Source organism: Trichechus manatus, unplaced genomic scaffold (assembly GCF_000243295.1).
Source record: "Trichechus manatus latirostris isolate Lorelei unplaced genomic scaffold, TriManLat1.0 scaffold00228, whole genome shotgun sequence".
Lineage (NCBI taxonomy): Eukaryota > Metazoa > Chordata > Mammalia > Sirenia > Trichechidae > Trichechus > Trichechus manatus.
This window is the reverse complement of record NW_004444164.1, coordinates 910,840-930,972: the sequence shown is the minus strand read 5'-3', so window position 1 is coordinate 930,972 and position 20,133 is coordinate 910,840. Positions and strand designations below refer to the sequence as shown.

General features: G+C 36.4%; 1 non-coding gene across 1 annotated transcript; it reads left to right on the top strand.

The window, feature by feature from the left end:
- The first annotated feature begins 4,001 nt into the window (after positions 1–4,001).
- LOC111822900 (U6atac minor spliceosomal RNA) lies at positions 4,002–4,127 on the top strand. The gene has a single exon (XR_002825988.1). It is a non-coding gene; the product is annotated as a U6atac minor spliceosomal RNA (small nuclear RNA).
- Positions 4,128–20,133: the final 16,006 nt, after the last annotated feature.

Genomic DNA, 20,133 nt, shown 5'->3' with positions numbered 1-20,133 from the left:
AATAAAGTAGAAAATTATCATAGTGTAATGTGAGTGCTAAAAATATTGGTCAGCCTTAAATGTCATATTCACTACATACTACTTCTATTTTTTCTTGTTTTTGCACTCATCACTCTCTGATAAGGAGCTCTGGTGGTGCAGTGGTTAAAGCGCTTGGCTGATAACCAAAAGTTTGGTTGTTCGAACTCACCAGCCTCTCCAAACTCACCAGGGAGAAAGATGTGGCAATCTGCTTCTGTAAAGATTTACAGTCTTATAAGAAAAAGAAATAAAAGGCATCCAAATTGGTAAGGAAGAAGTAAAACTGTCCTTATTTGAGGAAAATATGATACCACACATAAAAAACTCTAAAAACTCTGCAAGAAAACTACCTAGATGTCCCTCGACACCATGGTCCCCAGACCCCTGCCCCTGCTATTCTGTCCCTTGAAGTGTTTAGTTCTGTTCAGGAAACTTCTTAGCTTTTGGTTCAGTCCAGTTGTGCTGACTTCCCCTGTAGTGTGTGTTGTCCTTTCCTTCACCTAAGATAATTCTTGTCTACTCTTTAGTTAGTGAGTTCCCCTCTCCCTCACTCCTCACCCTTGTAACCATCAAAAAATGTTTGAGTTCTTATAATAGTAATGTCACAATACAATTTATGTATTAATTATTTAATGAGAAACTACTTTGCTCTGTAAACTTTCACCTAAAGCACACACACACAAAAGTTACAGCCTTGGAAACCCTGTGGGATAGTTCTACTCTGTTCTACAAGATTGCTATGAGGAGGAATCTACTTGACAGCAATAGATTTAGTCTGTGATATATAGGATATAGTTATTGTCTGGTTATCTCCCCCATTAAAATGTAACTTCTCTAAGAGCAAAAACTTTGTCTGCTTTGTATCACTGTACATTGCACTCTCAGTTCTGACACTGTATACCCTACTCTATAGACAGATACACTAACAAATATCTACTAGGAACTGAACATCATGAAGACTTTTTTTTTTCTTTTTGGGCATTGAGTTTCTCGATACGTAAGGTAGGGAAGGTTTTCATGTTTTAGGAGCAGTACAGGAAAAATTTCTGGTATGGAAGTTTTTTGAATTTTCCAAACCTCAGTTGCCTTTTTCATACAATGGAGATCAAAATAGTACCCACTTTATAGAATTATTGTGAAAAATGAACACAGTAATCAAAGGCTTAACAAAAGACTTTCCACCTAGAAAATGCTCAATAAATGATAGATTAAAATATTATCAATAATAACATCTATTGTATCTCCATCTTTGTGTATTAATAAGTAAATACTCTAGTGTAGAGGAAGAATTAAAACATCCATTAGGTAATAAATCCTCAAGTGGACACAATGTCTCATTTTTGTATTTAAGATATGTTAGTTGAAATCAAATGTATCTATTAAAAATTTCTTAAGAACACCTTTACAGAAAATAATCCAGGGACCAGGATGGACCACTGGAAACTATAAATATCAAATGTTACCAAAAATCAGTTAAGGAACAAAATGTATTTATCCTTGGTGATCTGTAGACATAGCAGTATCCAAACCAATTTTTATGCCTCTGGAACTCTTTGAGAGTATACTTTTCCCGCTGAAAGTATTTGCTGCCCTTCAGTGGAGACTTGTGTAATGGTGAAAGGCAAAAGAAATGTTAGTTGAAGCAAAATACCTAAAGTATGAGGCTTGCAAGTAAGGTAGGGCAACCAGGAAGTGTGATTGGGTAAAAGTTTTGTCTCTTTCGGCTTTTGTACCCCTAGATACATCTTGTAAGCATATTTATGGTTTCTTGTATGGTGGGCTTGGTTTTGTTTTTCTGCGTCATATTTGGAAAATCCGAGGTTCCCCGTGTAACCTAAAGGAAGGCGCCCCACCATATTCTCAGCAACCAAAATTCATTGGGACAGACAGTTGCCAATCAATCAACAGGCTTGAGAATACAAAAAGTTCAGCGGTAACCATATAGTCCCAGATAATATTTCTCAAAATCCTTATTGCCAACCCCAAATTTAAACACAACCCATAACTCAGCATACTTCCATTAATGAAAACACATGGTATCAAAAAAAAAAAAAAAAATTCAAAGCAGAAAATAATAAGATCATGAAAGGGTTATGATTAAAGCTTACCTGTGAAAGTGGAAAAACGCACACTATTTTATGTTTAAGCATATCTGTGAAGGTAGAAAAACAATTCTAGCTGCTAGAAATTGATGTTATAATATCTGCTCTCAGTAAGAGATCAGTCGATATTACAGAAACTTCACATGATTACTTGACAATTTCAGAACTTTCAAATCCCCTCCCCAAGATAATACTCCTCCATACTTGAAGGAGATGGATAAATTCACCATCAGTCAGTAAGTAATTGCTGCAAATGGAGAAAAGGAAGATTAATTAAGGTTGAGTCTCATTTACTCAGCTCAGGTTTAGTAATGTGCACTGAAAATGATAAAAAAAAAATCATATTTTTCTGGAATTTGATCAATGGGGCCATCAACATAAAATCATTTTCTACACTCTCTGTACCACACAGTTTGTAATTTGAGAATGTTTAATAAAGGAAGGCCAAACTTAGCATGTACTGGCAGAGAGATGTGCTACCTTTGATTTTGAGCTAAGAAGAGAGAAACTTTTAAGTTTTATGAAAAGATAGTATTTAAACTTCAGTATATGAAGGAAAGATTGAAGGCTTTGTAAAAATCCTGCCAGACTTTATTATTGAATCTTCATATGCCTTAAATCGTGAATGCTGCTTTGTAAACATATCGTGATAACGTTGAGTCTAAGGCCGAACATTCTTAATCGTAATATGTAGAAAATGTGTATTGGAAAGAATGCTGGGTTGCTACTTATCCCTACTGGGACCATTTTCATTTTCTGCCCAGCACCATTGTTATCACCTGGGCTGCTTTCGCTGCTTTCTTTTGATCTAGCTATTTCATGTAAAGTTCAAACATATCTAAGCTGCACATATGGTACAATAAGCTCAGGCCTCTATGATTTAAAATAATAATAATAAAAACCGAAACTATCCCCTGAGGGCACCTTTTTGTTAAATAACAGATTGGCTCATAAAATAAAGAATATTACCAGTGAGTACTGCACACTGTTAAAAAAAATCATCTCTATGAGACCATGTGGTCAACAATTACTCTAAAGCAAAGATGAAAAGGTAAGCAGACAGGGAAACCAGATTACTGGAAATGAAACCTCTAGAATGGAATTAATGAAAATGTTGACACATTGTGAAAAATGTAACCAATGTCACTGAACAATTTTTGTAGTGTAATTGTTAAATGGGATTCTAATTTGCTGTGTAATCTTTCACAGAAAACAAAATAAAATATTATTTAAAATAATAATAATAATAATAATAAAATAGTAGATCTATGATCCAAGTGATAGTATAGTAAATTAGTAGTATTGGTGATAATAATAATAAAAATAATACCAATGCATTATTTGGATTGAGCATCTTCATGGCTACCTTGGTGGAAATATTTTAAGCTACCGTCATGGTGCTACCAAATGCAAATATGAGAAGAAATACACAAAATTTCTCTCATAAACTGGTATGAGCTAGCTCCAGCACACTATTGAGGTTCTCTACAAAACTAAAATTACGTGCCTCTAGTCTAGAAGGATATGAATATGTCACTAAAGTGTTTTAAACCAATTTGTACAATAATTTTCCTGCATCCATGCATCTGTTACTTTTTAGTCTGTTTGGTTTACTTATATCATTTTTGGAGTCCTGGTGGCGCAGTGGTTAAGAGCTTGGCTGCTAACCTAAAGGTCAGCTGTTGGAATCCACCAGCCACTCCTTGGAAACCCTATGGGGAAGTTCTATTCTGTCCTATAGGGTCACTATGAGTCAGAATCAACTCGCCAGCAACGGGTTTGGTTTTTTGGTTATATCATTTTTATGCTATTGTAAATAGTGTTTTATAATTTTGATTTCTGATAGTTTGTTAGTAGTGCATACAGATACAACTGATCGTGTTGTATGAAAGGAGAGAAGGTTAGCACTCCCCTTGACGAGGATGGAAGAGGTCCTTGGGCCTTACAACACGCATACAGTTAAGGCATTGCCACCTACTTTGTGGCATCTAACCACTGTTTTTACAAGGAAAGGTCATGGAAGCCCCATAGACACATCCAAACTCCCTGAGGGACTGAACTGCTGGGCGGAGGGCTATGGGGACCATGGTCTCGGGGAACATCTAGCTCAATTGTCATGACACAGCTTATAAAGACAATGCTCTACATGCTACCTTGGTGAGTAGTGTCTGGGGTCTTAAAAGTCTGTGAGCGGCCATCTAAGATACTCCACTGGTCTCATCCCTTCGGGAGCAAGGGAGAATGAAGAGAACAGGATACAAGGAAAAGATTAGTCCGAAGGACTAATTGTCCACAGCTACCAAGGCCTCCACCAGACTGAGTCCAGTACAGCTAGATGGTGCCCGGCTACCACCACTGACTGCTCTGACCAGGATCACAACAGAGGGTTCTGGACAGAGCTGGAGAAGGATGTAGAACATAATTCTAACTCACAAAAGAAAGACCAGATTTACTGGCCTAAAGGAGACTGGAGAAACCCCGAGAGCATGGCCCTCAGACACCTTTTTAGCCCAGTGGTGAAGTTATCTCCGAGGTTCACTGTTCAGCCTGGGAGTGGACAGCCCCGTAAAACCAAATGAGACTAAAGAGGTACAGTAGTCCAGTGACAGGGGTCAGAAGGCAGAAAGGGACAAGAGAAGCTGGTGATAGGGAACCCAAGGTTGAGTAAGGATATTGTTGATGTGTTGTGAGATTGTTAACCCTTGTCATAGGGCAACATTTGTAGTAACTGTTAAATGAGAAACTATTTTGTTCTGTAAGCCTTCATCTTAAGTGAGAATAACAGCACAATTGGAAGAGCGTAGTCAATGTCACTGAACTGTGCATGTAGAAAGTTTTGAAACGGTATATCTTTGGCTATGTGTATTTTCACCAAAAAAAAAAAGGTTGAGAAGTTAGAGGGTTGCCATGTTTTAGGGTTGTTCACCAATGTCATAAAACAATATATGTACTACTGTTTCATGAGAAACTATTTGTTCTGTAAGCCTTCACCTGAAGTACAATTAAAAAAAATTAAAAAAAAAAAAATACAACTGATCTCTGTATATTGATCTTTTACCCTGCAATTTGCTAAGCTCACTTATTATTTCTAGTAACTCTTTTTGCATCAGATTTTCTACATAAATGAGCATGCCATCTGGGGGTAAATGTAATCTTACTTATTTCTGTATGCATTAAACATTCTTTTTCTTGAGTTATTGCAGCAGCTAAGACTTTCAATACAATATTGAATGAAAGCAGTGAGAGTGGAAGTCTTTGTCTTGTTCTTGATCTGAGGGTAAAGTATGATGTGAGCTATAGGTATTTCACAAACACTCTTTATCAAGTTGAAAAAAATTTATTGTATTTTTTTTATCAGGAATGGATATCAGATTCTGTCAAAAGTATTTTCTGCATCTGTTGAGATGATCTTATAATTTTGTTCATTTTTCTTTTGTTAATATGGTGAATTGAATTACTTGATTTTGGAATATTAAAGTAACCTTATATTTCTAGAATGATTTCCACTTGGTTATGAAGTATTATCTTTTTTTATATAATGTTGGGTTTTATTTGCTAAAATTTTGTTAAATTTGTTTACAAATACTTTCTTTAATCATTTTATTATCTTTAAGTGTCTTTGCTTTTGGTATCATAGTTGTAGTCTCAAAGAATGAATTGGCAAATATTCTCACCTCCTCAATTTTCTGGGTAAATTTGTGCAGTATCAGCATTATTTATTTCTTAAATATTGGTAGACTTTCTCCCAGTGAAGCTCTCTGGGTCTGGAGTACTTTGTGACAAGGTTTTAAACTACAACTTCAATTTCTTTAGTTAATACAGGACTAGTCAATTTATCAATTTCTTCTTGAGTGAGTTTTGGTAGTTGGAGGCTTTCAAGGAATTAGCCCATTTAACATAAGTTGTTGGAATTATTGGCAGGAAGTTGTTCATAATATCTTCTTATTATTATTTTTATATCTGTAGATACTGTAGTAATGTCACCTCTTTTATTTCTGAAATTCTTTTTTTTAAATTTTCTTCTTCAGTGATTTCCACTCTATTCTTTCTTTTCTTTTTCTTCTCCTAGATTCTCTTTTTATTTCTTTTCCTAGCTTTATCTTTTTCCTAGTATAGACATTTGTGATGTAAACTTTCCTACTTTAACTATATTTCTCAAGGTTTTACACATTGTTTCTTCATTTTTATTCAGTTCAAAAGAGTTTGACTTTCTCTATTCATATCTTCTTTGCCCCTTGAGTTGATAAGAAGTGTGTTATTTAGTGTTCAAACACTTGGGAATTCTCTGGAGATTTTTCTGTCAATGATATATAATTTAATTCCAATTAGTTCAAAAACATGTTTCACATGAGTTGAATCATTTTTTAATTTATTGAGACTTGCTTTATGGCACGAAATATGATCTATCTTGTTAGATACTTAATGTGTGCTTGAAAATAGTATATTTTCTGCTGATGTTGTGTAGAGTGTTCTAAAAATACCAATTAGATCGATTGAATTGATAGTGTTGTTTAAGTCTTTTATATCCTTACTAAATTTCTGCTACTATTTTATAAATTATTGAAAGAGGAGTATTGAAATCTCTAATTATAATTATGGATTTGTCTGTTTCTCCTTGAAATTCTATTAGTGTTTCTTTGATGTATATTGAAGCACTACTGTTTGATACAGATGACAAGAAGAATTCTTAGATTGTCCTCAAAATCTTGCCCTTTTGTGTTCATACACTGTATCATCTTTGGAGATTATCACTGGTGGGCCTGACCTAATCAGGTGAACCGTGAAAACAGACAGCAGTCTTTCTGGTAAAAAATATTCAAAGTATGAGAGGCATACTATGAAAGGGAGAGACATTCCCTGTTCTTGGCTTTGAAGATGGAGGAGACCATGTGGCAAGGAATATAGAAGATCTCCAGGAGCTGTGTGTGTCCATTGGCTGTCAGCCAGAAAGGAAATGGGCACCTCAGTCCCACAACCACAAAGAATTAAATTCTGCCACAACCAAGAGAACTTGGAAGAGGATATCAAGCTTCAGAAGAGAAAACAATCTGAATGACATATTGATTTTAACCTTGTGAAGCTCTGAGCAGTAAAACTGTGGCTGGACTTTTGACTGTGAACAGTGAACTAATTAATGTGTGTTTTTTAAGTCACTGTGTTTGTGGTACCGAAAGCTTCACTCCATTCATGTCATTGACATCGACTCTACTTTGAGGAGGCAGCTTTTCCTCATTGTATTTTGAGTGTCTTCCAACCTGAGGGGCCCATCCTCTAGCACTATATCAATGTTCTGCTGCTATCCATAAGGTTTTCACTGGACAATTTTTTCAGAAGTAGATCACCAGGTCCTCCTTCCTAGTTTTAGTCTGCAAACTCCGCTGAAACCTGTGCAACATTGTTGACACTGCTGGTGTTTGAAATACCAGTGGCATAGCTTCCAGCATCACAGCTACATGTAAGGCACCACAGTGTGACAAAGTGACAGACAAGTGGAGAAGCTGGACTATACAAAGAATGTGGCATCAGGATTGGAGGAAGACTCATTAACAACCTGCAATATGCAGATGACACAACCTTGCTTGCTGAAAAGGAAGAGAACTTGAAGCATTTACTGGTGAAGATAAAAGACCACAGTCTTCAGTATGGATTACACCTCAACATAAAGAAAACAACAACACTCAAAGTGGACCAACAAGCAACATCATGATAGACACAGATAATATTGAAGTTGTCAAGAATTTTATTTTACTTGGATTCACAATCAACACCCATGGAAGCAGCAATCAAGAAATCAAATGACATATTGCTTTGAGCAAATCTGCTGCAAAAGACCTTTTTAAAGTGTTAAAAAACAAAGTTGTCACCTTAAGGACTAAGATGTGCCTCACCAACGCCATGATATTTTCAATCACTTCATATGCATGTGGAAGCTGGATAATGAATAAGGGGGAAGAATTGATACCTTTGAATTATGGTGTTGGCAAAGAATATTGAATTTACTATGGGCTGCCAGAAGAAGGAACAAATCTGTTTTGGAAGAAGCAAAGTCAGATGCTCCTTAGAAGCAAGGATGGCAAGATTTCATCTCATGTACTTTGGACAAGTTAACAGCAAAGACGAGTCCCTAGAGAAGGACATTATGCTAGGTAAAGTAGAAGGTCAGAGGAAAAGAGGAAGACTCTCAAGGAGATGGTTTGATGCAGCAGCTGCAACAATGAGCTCAAACATAGCAAGCATTGTGAGGATGGTGAAGGACATGGCAGCATTTTGCTGTGTTGTGCATTTTGTCACTATGTGTTGGAACTGGCTTGATGGCACCTAATAACAACAACATGTTTGTTGTAATTTGCTATGCAGCAACAGAAAACTAATACAGTACATAAACATTTAAGATGATCATGTCTTCTTAATGAATCGAATCCTTTATCATTATGAAATTACCTTTTTTATCATCAGAAATCTACTTTGTCTAATATTAATAAAAGTCATTCCATTTTTATTTGGATAAATGTTAGCATAGTATAATTTTTCCATCCTTCTACTTTTAACTTATATTTTTTCATATTTAAAATGGCTATATTGCAGGCAGCATGTTGTTTGGGTTTGCTGTTAATGCTGACATTGTCTGCTTTTTAATTGGGGTGATCAGACCATTACATTTAATGTTATTATTATATAGTTGAATTAAAATCTTATTTTCTATACAGGCATACCTCTTTTTATTGCACATTTGCCGTATTGTGCTTTGCAGACACAGTGTTTTTTTTTAAAAATTGAAGATTTGTGGCATCCCTGTGTTGAGCAAGTCTATCGGCACAGTTTTTCCAACAGCATATGCTCATTTTGTGTCTCTGCGTCACATTTTAGTAATTGTCACAATATTTCAAACTTTTTCATTATTATGATATTTGTTATGGTGATCGGTGATCAGTTATCTCTGATGTTACTATTGTAATTTTTGGGGGCGCCACAAATCTCGCCTGTACAAGACTGTGAACTTAATCGATAAATATTGTGTGTGTTCTGACTGCTCCATTGACTGGCTGTTCCCCAAACTCTTTCCCTCTTCTTGGGCCTCTCTATTTCCTGAGACATGGCAATATTGAAATTGGTCCAGTTAGTAACCCTACAATGCCTGTAAGTGTTCAAGTGAAAGGAAGAGCCAAATGTCTCTCACTTTTAAATCAAACACTAGAAATGATTAAACTTAGTGAGGAAGGCAAGGTGAAAGCAGATATAGTCCAAAAGCTAGGCCTCTTGCGCCAAGCAGTTAGCCAAGTCATGAACACAAAGGAAAAGTTCTTGAAGGAAATTGAAAGTGCTACTCTAGTGAATACACTAATGATAGAAAGTGAGAACAGCCTTATTGCTGATACGGGGAAGGTTTTAGTGGTCTAGATAGAATATCAAACCAACCACAACATTCCCTTAAGCCAAAGCCTAATCCAGAGCAAGACCCTAACTCTCTTCAATTCTATAAAGGCTGAGAGAAGCGAGGAAGTTAAAGAAGAAAAGTTTGAAGCTAGCAGAGGTTAGTTCATGAGGTTTAAGGAAAAAAGCCATCTCTGTAACATAAAAGTACAAGGTGAGGCAGTAAGTGCTGATGTAGAAGCTGCAGCAAGTTATCCAGAAGATCTAGCTAAGATAATTGATGAAAGTGACAACACTAAACGACAGATTCTCAATGTAAACAAAAGAGACTTATATTGGAAGAAGATGCCATCTAGGATTTTCATAGCTAGAGAGGAGAAATTAATGCTTGTCTTCAAAGCTTCAAAGGACAAGCTGGCTGTCTTGTTCAGGGCTATTGTAGCTTGTGATTCTAAGTTGAAGCTGATGCTTGTTTACCATTCTGAAAATCCTAGGACTCTTAAGAATTATACTAAATCTGCCTGTGCTCTATAAATGGAACAACAAAGCCTGGATAACAGCACATCTGTTTACAGCTTGGTTTACTGAATATTTTAAGCTCGCTGTTGAGACATACTACTTAGAAAAAAAGATTCTTTTAAAAATATTACAGCTCAGAAAAAAAGATTCCTTTGAAAATATTACTGCTCATTGACAATGCACCTGGTCACCCAAGAAATCTGATGGAGACGTACAAGCAGATTAATGTTGTTGTCATGCCTGCTACCACAACATCCATTCTGCAGCCTATGGATCAAGGAGTAATTTTGACTTTCAAGTCTTATTATTTAAGAAATAAATTTCATAAGGTTATAGCTGCCATAGATAGTGATTCCTCTGATGAATCTGGGCAAAGTAAATTGAAAACCTTCTGGAAAGGATTCACCATTCTAGATGCCATTAAGAACATTCATGATTCATGGGAAGTGGTCAAAATACCAGCATTAAGTGGAGTTTGGAAGAAGTTGATTCCAACCCTCATGCATGACTTTTAAGGGTTCAAGAATTCAGTGGAGGAAGTAACTGCAGATGTGGTGGAAATAGCAAAAGAATTAGACTTCGAAGTGGAGCCTGAAGATGTGACTGAATTGCAGCAATCTCATGATAAAACTTTAATGGATGAGGAGTTACTTTTCATGGATGAGCAAAGAAAGTGGTTTCTTGAGATGGAGTCTACTCCTGGTAACGATGCTGTGAACATTGTTGAAATGACAAAAAAGAATTTAGAGTATTAAATAAACTTAGCTCATAAAGCAGTGGCAGGGTTGGAGAGGATTGACTCCAATTTTGAAAGAAGTTCTATTGTGGGTAAAATACCATTAAACAGTATAGCAGGCTACAGAGAAATTTTTGTGAAAGAAAGAGTCAACTGATGCAGCAAACCTCATTGTCGTCTTATTTTAAGAAATTGCCACAGCCACCCCAATCTTCAGCAACTACCACTCTGATCAGTCGGCGGCCATCAACATCGAGGTAACACTCTCCACTATCAAAAGGACTATGACTTGCTGAAGCCTCAGATGATGCTAGAATTTTTTAGCAATAAAATATTTTTTAATTAAGGTATGTACATTTGTTAACACATAATGCTATTGCACACTTAATAGACTACAGTACAGTGTAAACATAACTTTTATATGCACTGGAAAACCAAAAAATTCTTGTGACTCACATTACCGCGATATTCGTTTTATTGTGGTGCCCATTCCTAACAAAGGAAATTACCAAACAATCTCATTAATACTACACGTAAGTAAAATTTTGCTTAAGATCATTCAAAATCGATTGCAGCAGTACATCAACAGAGAAAGGCCAGAGATTCAAGCCGGATTCAGTAGAGGACATGGAACGAGGGACATCATTGCTGAGGTCAGATGGATCTTGGTTGAAAGCAGAGAATATCTGTGTTATACTGACTATGCAAAGACATTCGACTGTGTGGCTCATAACAAATTGTGGATAACATTACAAAGAATGGGAATTCCAGAACACTTAATTGTGCTCATGCGGAATCTGTACGCAGAGCAAGAGACGGTTGTTCAAACAGAACAAAGGGATGCTGTATGGCTTAAAATCAGAAAAGGTGTGCATCAGGGTTGTATCCTTCCACCATACTTATTCAAGCTGTATGCTGAGCAAATAATCAGAGAAGGTGGACTATATGAAGAAAAGTGGCACCAGGATTGGGGGAAGACTCATTAATAATCTGCAATGACCCTCTCTACATATCACTGGTATTTTTTCTCTGTACAGCTCTCTTCTCTCAGTTACTTTGCCATGCAAACTTTAGCTGCCTTGGGTTCCCCACACTCCAAATTCCATCTCCTTAACTCAGGAAGAACCCAAAGCTCTGCTTCAGTACTCCTCCCTGGAAACCTTCTCCAGGCAATAACCTGGGGCAACCTCATTTATTTCCCTTCTCTCAGGGATCAGTGTTGCCTGATGTACAATGTCCTGAAAGTCATTGTTTCATATATTTTTCTGGTTTTTTAGTTGTATTAAGCAGGAGGATAAATCCAGTCCCTGTTATTCCATCTTGAAAGGAAACAGAAGTCTGCTAATTCATTTGGGGTTGGGGGGAGGGTTTATGTGCTTGAGATATGTAAGGCTGAAAATGTGTTTAAACATATGGGTTCTCTTAAGGAGCAAACAGGAGCTTCTGCTAAAATTGAAGCAAAGAGTTAACCGAAGGAACAAAGAGATCCAGTTGGGGCAGCACTTCTTGAGGATTCACCAAAGCACTCCAAAGAAAGGAATTATTCACAGAGCTTAAATACAGAAAATCCAGGAATTTACAAGGAAAAAAATTCTGATTGGTTGATATTTACAAAATCATGCTTTATCAGACAAAAGACAACTGAGATATTCCTTAAACATTGTTTAGCTAATTGCGAAGTTTGAGTCATTTAACAGCTTAATCTATGGAAATTTTGAGGGCCAGCTGGAGTGAATATTCTTCCTGGGAGCATGCTATGCAAGGAAGGGAGAGGAAGGGAGCTTTCAGGCTTTCTGAAGTGTTCTGGCTAGCTGAATTTTGAAAATCAGCTCAGAATAAGCAGTAAACAGCAAAAATGGAGCCCAGCCTGCAGTTTTGGCAGAAGCTTCTCTTTATGCGAAGTACTTAGATTTTTTAAAAGCTCCTAAACGATTCATATACTGATTTTCCAGGTTATACTTAAAATACTCTAAAATCAATTTATTGGCCGTGAGTCTTTTATTACTAATGAACCTCCTGTAGAGTTAAATAATAGAAGAAAATAATCTTTAAGAAGTCTTTCCTCCTGTAGTCAATATGTGATGTCAAAGAGATTAACAGGGTTTCTCCTTCCGGCATAAAACAGGAATTTCTTTCTTTCTTAAGATTTAAAAGCCCTATTAGAATAATTATAGAGAAGAATCTAATTCTAAAAATTAGTTTGCAATTCCACTTACAAGTTTACTAACATTAGAAAAGACTCTGCCCCAAGCTAAGCTGAAATGACCTACTAGGATATGTGAAACTACGTCTGTAAACAGCATAAAAAAGGGGATTTAAATGTGGCCTAGACTAAAGATCCTTCTGTAACATTATAAACTTAAATTGTTCAGAACTTTCCTGGATTTTCTTTCATCTGTTAGTATTCTAACAATTTTATTGTACCAACAAATCTTTTTGACAAACTGGAAAGAAGAAGGTGACAGAGATGAAGCAAAAAATAATTTATATACACGGTATTATATACACAATATATTAGCTGATTATTAAAGAGAAAATAGGAGATTTAATATATTTATTTGGAAGCCTATTCTAGAATTGTTTTATTTTTAAAAATACTGAAATAAACTCTTAAGATATTTAGTAATAAATAATTACTGATGTATGTATGTATGCATGATTTGAACTATTTCTTCTTGGATATTATCATTTATTTAATGAGTTGATTTTGTTAATGATCAATACTTAAGCTCTTCTGTCAAAATAAAACCAAAAACCACAGCAATTAAACAGATAGTAAATAAAAAGTTTTCTTGGAACATCCAAATAACTAAGAAAACTTGTTAGCCACAGTCAAATTGATTCAAAAATACATTTATATATATTTCATAAAAAATATTTCACAAAAAATCTCTGAATAAATTTTTTTTAATGACTCAGTGAAGGTATTCTTTTAGTTTGTCTGTATCTACATAATTAATTACATAACCATACAGTATTCAACAACTTCTAGGAAATTTGATTGTTGTAGGGGAAAAACATCATAAAGTTTAGTCAAGCAAAAAGAAAGTTTTATTTGGCATATATTCAAAAGGACAAAAGTGGGAAGTGGACAAGCATGCTGCCAGAGCTAGAATGTCTGCCCGAATCCAAGGAAATATCACAGAACAGACAAAAGTGGGAAAACCGACAAGCATGTTGCTAGAACCATGTCTGCCCAAGTCCAAAGAATATTACAGAATAGGCAGGAACGGAAAAACGGACAAGCATGCTGCCACAGCCATGTCTGCCCGAGTCCAAGGAAATATTACAGAATAGGAACGAATAAGAAAACGGACAAGCATGCTACCACAGCCATGACTGCTGGAGTCCAAGGAAGAGTTACAGAGCCATCAGTATATATTAACATTACAAATGGGCAAAACCATTAAAAGCTTAGCCTTTTCAGATTGACTAGAAACTGTGATCCTACTTTTTGAATTGTCTTTCTTAACAATCATTGGTACAGGTTTCAGTAGCAAGAGTCAGGAGGGTCTTCATTGGTCCAACAAATTTCTATTCAGGAAACGCTAATAGAAAAAGATAAGAGTGGAAAGTCTTTTGTGTTCTGTTTGATGGGCTTTTGTGAAAACTTCCTTAAGATAATTTCTGAGATTGTCCCATCTATTGTCTATCTCAGGGCCCACTTTATGTGCCTCTGTGAGTCTCTGAGGGCCCAGGCCCAGCTGGGTCACAATTCTCCATGCTCAAGTTCAGGGAATAATGATTCCAAATATTTCTAAATCATGATTTAAACAGAAAGAGAAATGATATAATTCTCATAATCAAAGAAGTCAAATATTTTGAAATAGTAATTTTATTCTTCCAAGTCTAAGGTATATATTTATGTGTTGCCGTGATTATATGTTGTTCATAGGTGATTATTTTCATTGTTCAGAACTAAGAGCCACTCTCATCTTTAATATTTGAATGTAAATTAAGGTCCATTATCTTTCATAACTGAAAGTATCCTCATGATCACCTATGTCTGTTATTTTACTTTTCATTTTTAAACATAGCCTGAACTAAAAATTAATGGTTGCTGAATTTTAGGCAAATATTTATGTAATGTTGATATTTATAACAATTTAAAAGTTAGAGCATGTTATACAACATAAAAAAAAGATATATGCTCTTGAACCCAAATTCAGAAATACAGCATGAATAAAGTACCATATCTTTCTCTCTTTTTGATGTATTGAGAACATGAATTAAAGTAGTGCTATAATGTTTTTTCATTGATAATTAGCAGGGAAAGAACTTGTAGTTTTAAAGCACATGCAATTTTGTTTCTAAACAACAGATGGCACTATTAAATTCTAGATTCATTTTACAAGTTTTTTTTTTTCTTATTTTTTCTTTATCTTTTTTTTCATAATGACTTTCTTAACCTCAGAAATACAATTAGTTTTAGTTCAGTTACCATGGCTTTGCTGACATTTAGTCTTGAAAAAAAGATGTTTGCAGTATCTTGAACAAAATATTGTTCTTTGGAATTAGTATCTGGTGGCGTAGTGGTTAAGAACTCAGGCTGCTAACCAAAAGGTCGGTGGTTCAAATCCACCAACAGCTCCTTGGAAACCCTATCGGGCAGTTCTACTCTGTCACATAGGGTTACTATGAGTTGGAATTGACTCCATGTCATTAGCTGTGGTTTTTATTCTTTTTGGAATAGTTGTAAAAGGAGCCCTGGTTGCGCAGTGGTTAAGCACTCAGCTACTAACTGAAAGGTAGGCGGTTCAAACCCACTAGCAGCTCCACAGAAGAAAGATATGGCAGTCTGCTTCTGTAAAGATTTACAGCCTTGGAAACCCTATGTGGCGATTATAATCTGTCCTATAGGGTTGATATGAGTCTGCATTGACTCAACAGCAATGGTTTTAATAGCTGAAAAGCTAAATGATCAAATTTTAGAAGCACTAATTTCATAACATATGAAATCAAGCTCATAATCCAATTAATTTCCACCAGTACCACTGAAAAGTTTCACTCTGAAACCAGGATAATCTACTCTGAGCATGAGCAGATGTGAGGGAAGAGGCCTAGTTAAATTACACTAGAGCTGAATAGCCACTGGAAATGAGAGTCACATCGATTTTAAAAGGTAAAACGAAATAAAATAAGGGGAAAGAGCTGAGGAGGAAGAAGGAAAATGGAAAAAAAAAAAAAAAAAAAAGAGAAGGGTTTAGTTCCCCAGAAGATAGATATTCCAATCCAGTGTAGGAAGAGCAGATTCATTTATCGCAGAATTTTGCCAGGAATATGAGCTTTGGCAGGAGCGTTTAGGGTCGGCGCATTTTCCTGATGACTCCTCAATTCTGGTCCACCCTAGAGCTGACAAAAAAAAAACAAAAACAAAAAACCAAAAAACAAACCCATTGCTGTAGAGTCAATTCTGACTCATAGTGACCCTAGAGCTGCCAGGTAGGGCCAAATGTAGAGTCACTGACTCCAAATGCTTGTCTATTTATATATTTTATTAAGCTCCTACTTTCAGACATCCTAGTGATAGTACTAAATGTAATGCCAAATGCTTTTTCTTAGAACAACATTCTGGAAATTTAACCTAAAATATTCTTTATCTATTGTTACTCCATTTCTCATTTATATCCTTTTTTGAAAAAAAAAAAAAGAGACTTTTTAATCTGTAATGTTTTTTCTTTATTTTTTAGCGTAATGTTTTATTCATCACTCATGTGACTTATCTCACATATCTGTTCTCATCACTAAGCAAACTATTATTTTTTCCTTTCCATTTTTCCTACATCGTTCTTTTCAAATTCTAATTACGCTTGATGAAATAGATTTTGAATATAACTAAACTCTTTTAGTCCCACATAATAATTTTTTTACTATTTCAGAATTGTCTCTTCTTGTGTAGTCTAGAAGAGAACCTCACTTTAATTTATGTGTTCACTATTTCCACTTCTGTACTAAAATTATATGAATAGCTTGCTCAGTTATTTTGAGTATACTTTAAACAGTGTACATTTGTTCTGCTAATTTAGTGACACCAAGAGTAAGACTAGGCTGTTTTTATCTATTTTCCCAAGATTGGAAAACAAAAATGCTCAAGTCATCACGTCTCATTCCTGCCTGTGCAACACTCAGGAAGTTAAAAATTATCTTGGGACATCATGACATTCTCAAAAACACAGAAAGGCAGACAGAAACACAAAAACACAGAAAGAAAGAAAAAAAGAGAGAGAAAGAAAGAAACCAAGACAAAACCAAGTAGTGTCTAAGGTGGACTGAGAGAGGGGTCAGGCAAAGATAGGGTTGAAAGTACTGGTACAGCTGGTGGCATTGTGTAAACAATCTCAGAGCTCATCAGGAGAATAATAGCAGTAGCAGGGGTGGCAAACTCAAAATGTTTACAGAGGACATATAAGTGTGTAAATGAATGAATGAAGACTTATTTTTCTTGAAAAATATGAATATCTAGTCCTACCTTTTATATTTCCACTTTTCACAGAGATGTAGCATATTAGGATTATTTTCAACTGCAAACAACAAAATAATGCAAGCTAATGATTGCTTAAATAAAATAGAAATCATTTCTCTCTTGTGAGAAATTTTAGAGACAGACAGTCAAGTGCTGGGATGCCAACTCTGTTCCAGAAAGTTCTCAAGGACCTAAGTCATAGCTAACAACTGCTCTGCCATCTCTAGCATATGTCTCTTGTTCTCAAAGTCCAAAATGGCAGTTATTGCTCAGTCCATCATGTATTGTGTTTCAGGAAGTAGAATGGAGAAATAAATGATAAAGAAGAAAAAGAGGCATAAAGGGACAGATTTTTTTTAAGGAAGACTCTAGAAGCTGCCAGGTAGCATATGATTAGGAATCTATGGTACTGAAGGAAGGAGTCCAAATTGCACGGAAGGTATTGGTGAAAAAATAAGGCTCCAGGAATTGACGGAACCAATTGAGATGTTTCAACAAATGGATGTACCGCTAGAGGTGCTCACTCATCTGTGCCAAGACACTTGGAATTCAGCTACCTGGCCAACTGACTGGAAGACAACCGTATTTGTGCCCATTCCAAAGAAAAGTGGTCCAAAGGAATGCTGAAATTATTGAACAATGTCATTAATATCATGCACAAGTAAAATTTTGCTGAAGATAATTCAAAATGGTTGCAGCAATACATCGACGGGAACTGCCAGAAATGCAAGCCAGATTCACAAGAGGACATGGAATGAGGGTTATCATTGCTGATGTCAGATGGACCTTGGCTGAAAGCAGAGAATACCAAAAAGATGTTTCCCTGTGTCGTACTGACCATGCAAAGGCATTCGACTGTGTGGATCATAACAAATGATGGATAACATTGCCAAAAATGGGAATTCTAGAACACTTAATTGTGCCCATGTGGAACCTGTCCATAGACCAAGAGGCAGCCGTTCAGAGTAAGGGGATACTGCTTGGTTTAAAATCCAAGACGCTGAAATATATGAAGAAGAATTTGGCATCAGCATTGGAGGAAGACTCATTAACAGCCTGTGGTATGCAGATGACATTACCTTGCTTCCTGAAAGTGAAGAGTACTTGAAATACTTACTGATGAAGATCAAAAATTACAGTCTTCAGTACGGATTACACTTCAACAAAAAGAAAACAAAAATCCTCACAACTGGATCAATAAGCAACATCATGATAAATGGATGGAGAAAAGATTGAAGTTGTCAAGGATCCATAATCAACACCCATGGAAGCAGCAGTCACAAAATCAAATGACGCACTGCATTGGGCAAATCTGTGCAGAAGACCTCTTTAAAGTGTTCAAAAGCAAAGATGTCACCTTGAAGACTAAGGTGTGCCTGACCCAAGCCATGGTATTTTCAATTGCCTCATATGCATGTGAAAGCTGGGCAATGAACAAGGAAACTGAAGAAGAATTGATGTATTTGAATTATGGTGTTGTGAAGAATATTGAATATACCATGGGCTGCCAGAAGAATGAAACAATCTGTCTTGAAGTACAGCCAGAGTGCTCTTTGGAAGCGAGGATGGTGAGACTTCATCTCAGTCCCTGGAGAAAGACATCATGCTTAGTCAGGTAGAGGGTCAGTGAAAAACAGGAAGGCCCTTGACGAGATGGATTGACACAGTGACTGCAATAATGGGTTCAACCATGGCCGAGATTGTGAGGATGTTGCAGGGCCAAGCAGTGCTTTGTTCTGTTTTATGTGGTCACTATGAGTAGGAAGTGACTTGATGGTACCTAACAAGAACAATTAGAAGCTACCATATGACTCTTCTGATAATACTTCATGGACCAAAACTTAAGAACACTAACCTGCAAGAGATGCCAGAAAATGTACCTTTTTCCACTCTACCTGGACGTTATCATATCGTAATTTTCAACACAGAAATCTATGTAACCAATGACAAAAAGCAAGAATGGACACATACTAGATTATTATTATTATTATTATTTTAATATTTTATTGTACTTCAGGTGAAGGCTTACAGAACAAATAGTTTCTCATGAAACAGTAGTACACATGTTGTTTTATGACATTGGTTAACAACCCCACAACATATTAACCCTCTAACTTCTCAACCTTTTTTTTTTGGTGAAAATACACATAGCCAAAGATACACCGTTTCAAAAATTTCTACATACACAGTTCAGTGACATTGGCTACACTCTTCCAATTGTGCTGTTATTCTCAGTTAAGATGAAGGCTTACAGAACAAAATAGTTTCTCATTTAACAGTTACTGCAAATGTTGCCCTATGACAATGGTTAACAATCTCACAACACATCAACAATATCCTTACTCAACCTTGGGTTCCCTATCACCAGCTTCCTTGTCCGCTTCTGCCTTCTGGCCCTTGTCACTGGACTCCTGTACCTCGTTAGTCTCATTTGGTTTTACGGGGCTATCCACTCCCAGGCTGAACAGTGAACCTCGGAGGTAACTTCATCACTGAGTTAAAAGGGTGTCTGGGGGCTGTACTCTCGGGGTTTCTCCAGTCTCCTTTAGGCCAGTAAATCTGGTCTTTTTTTTGTGAGTTAGAATTATGCTCTAAATCCTTCTCCAGCTCTGTCCAGAACCCTCTGTTATGATCCTGGTCAGAGCAGTCAGTGGTGATAGCCGGGCACCATCCAGCTGTACTGGATTAGTCCGGTGGAGGCCTTGGTAGCTGTGGACAATTAGTCCTTTGGACTAATCTTTTGCTTGTATCCTGTTCTCTTCATTCGCCCTTGCTCCCAAAGGGATGAGACCAGTGGAATATCTTAGATGGCCGCTCACAGGCTTTTAAGACCCCAGACACTACTCACCAAGGTAGAATGTAGAGCATTGTCTTTATAAGCTGTGTCATGCCCATTGAGCTAGAAGTTCCCCGAGACCATG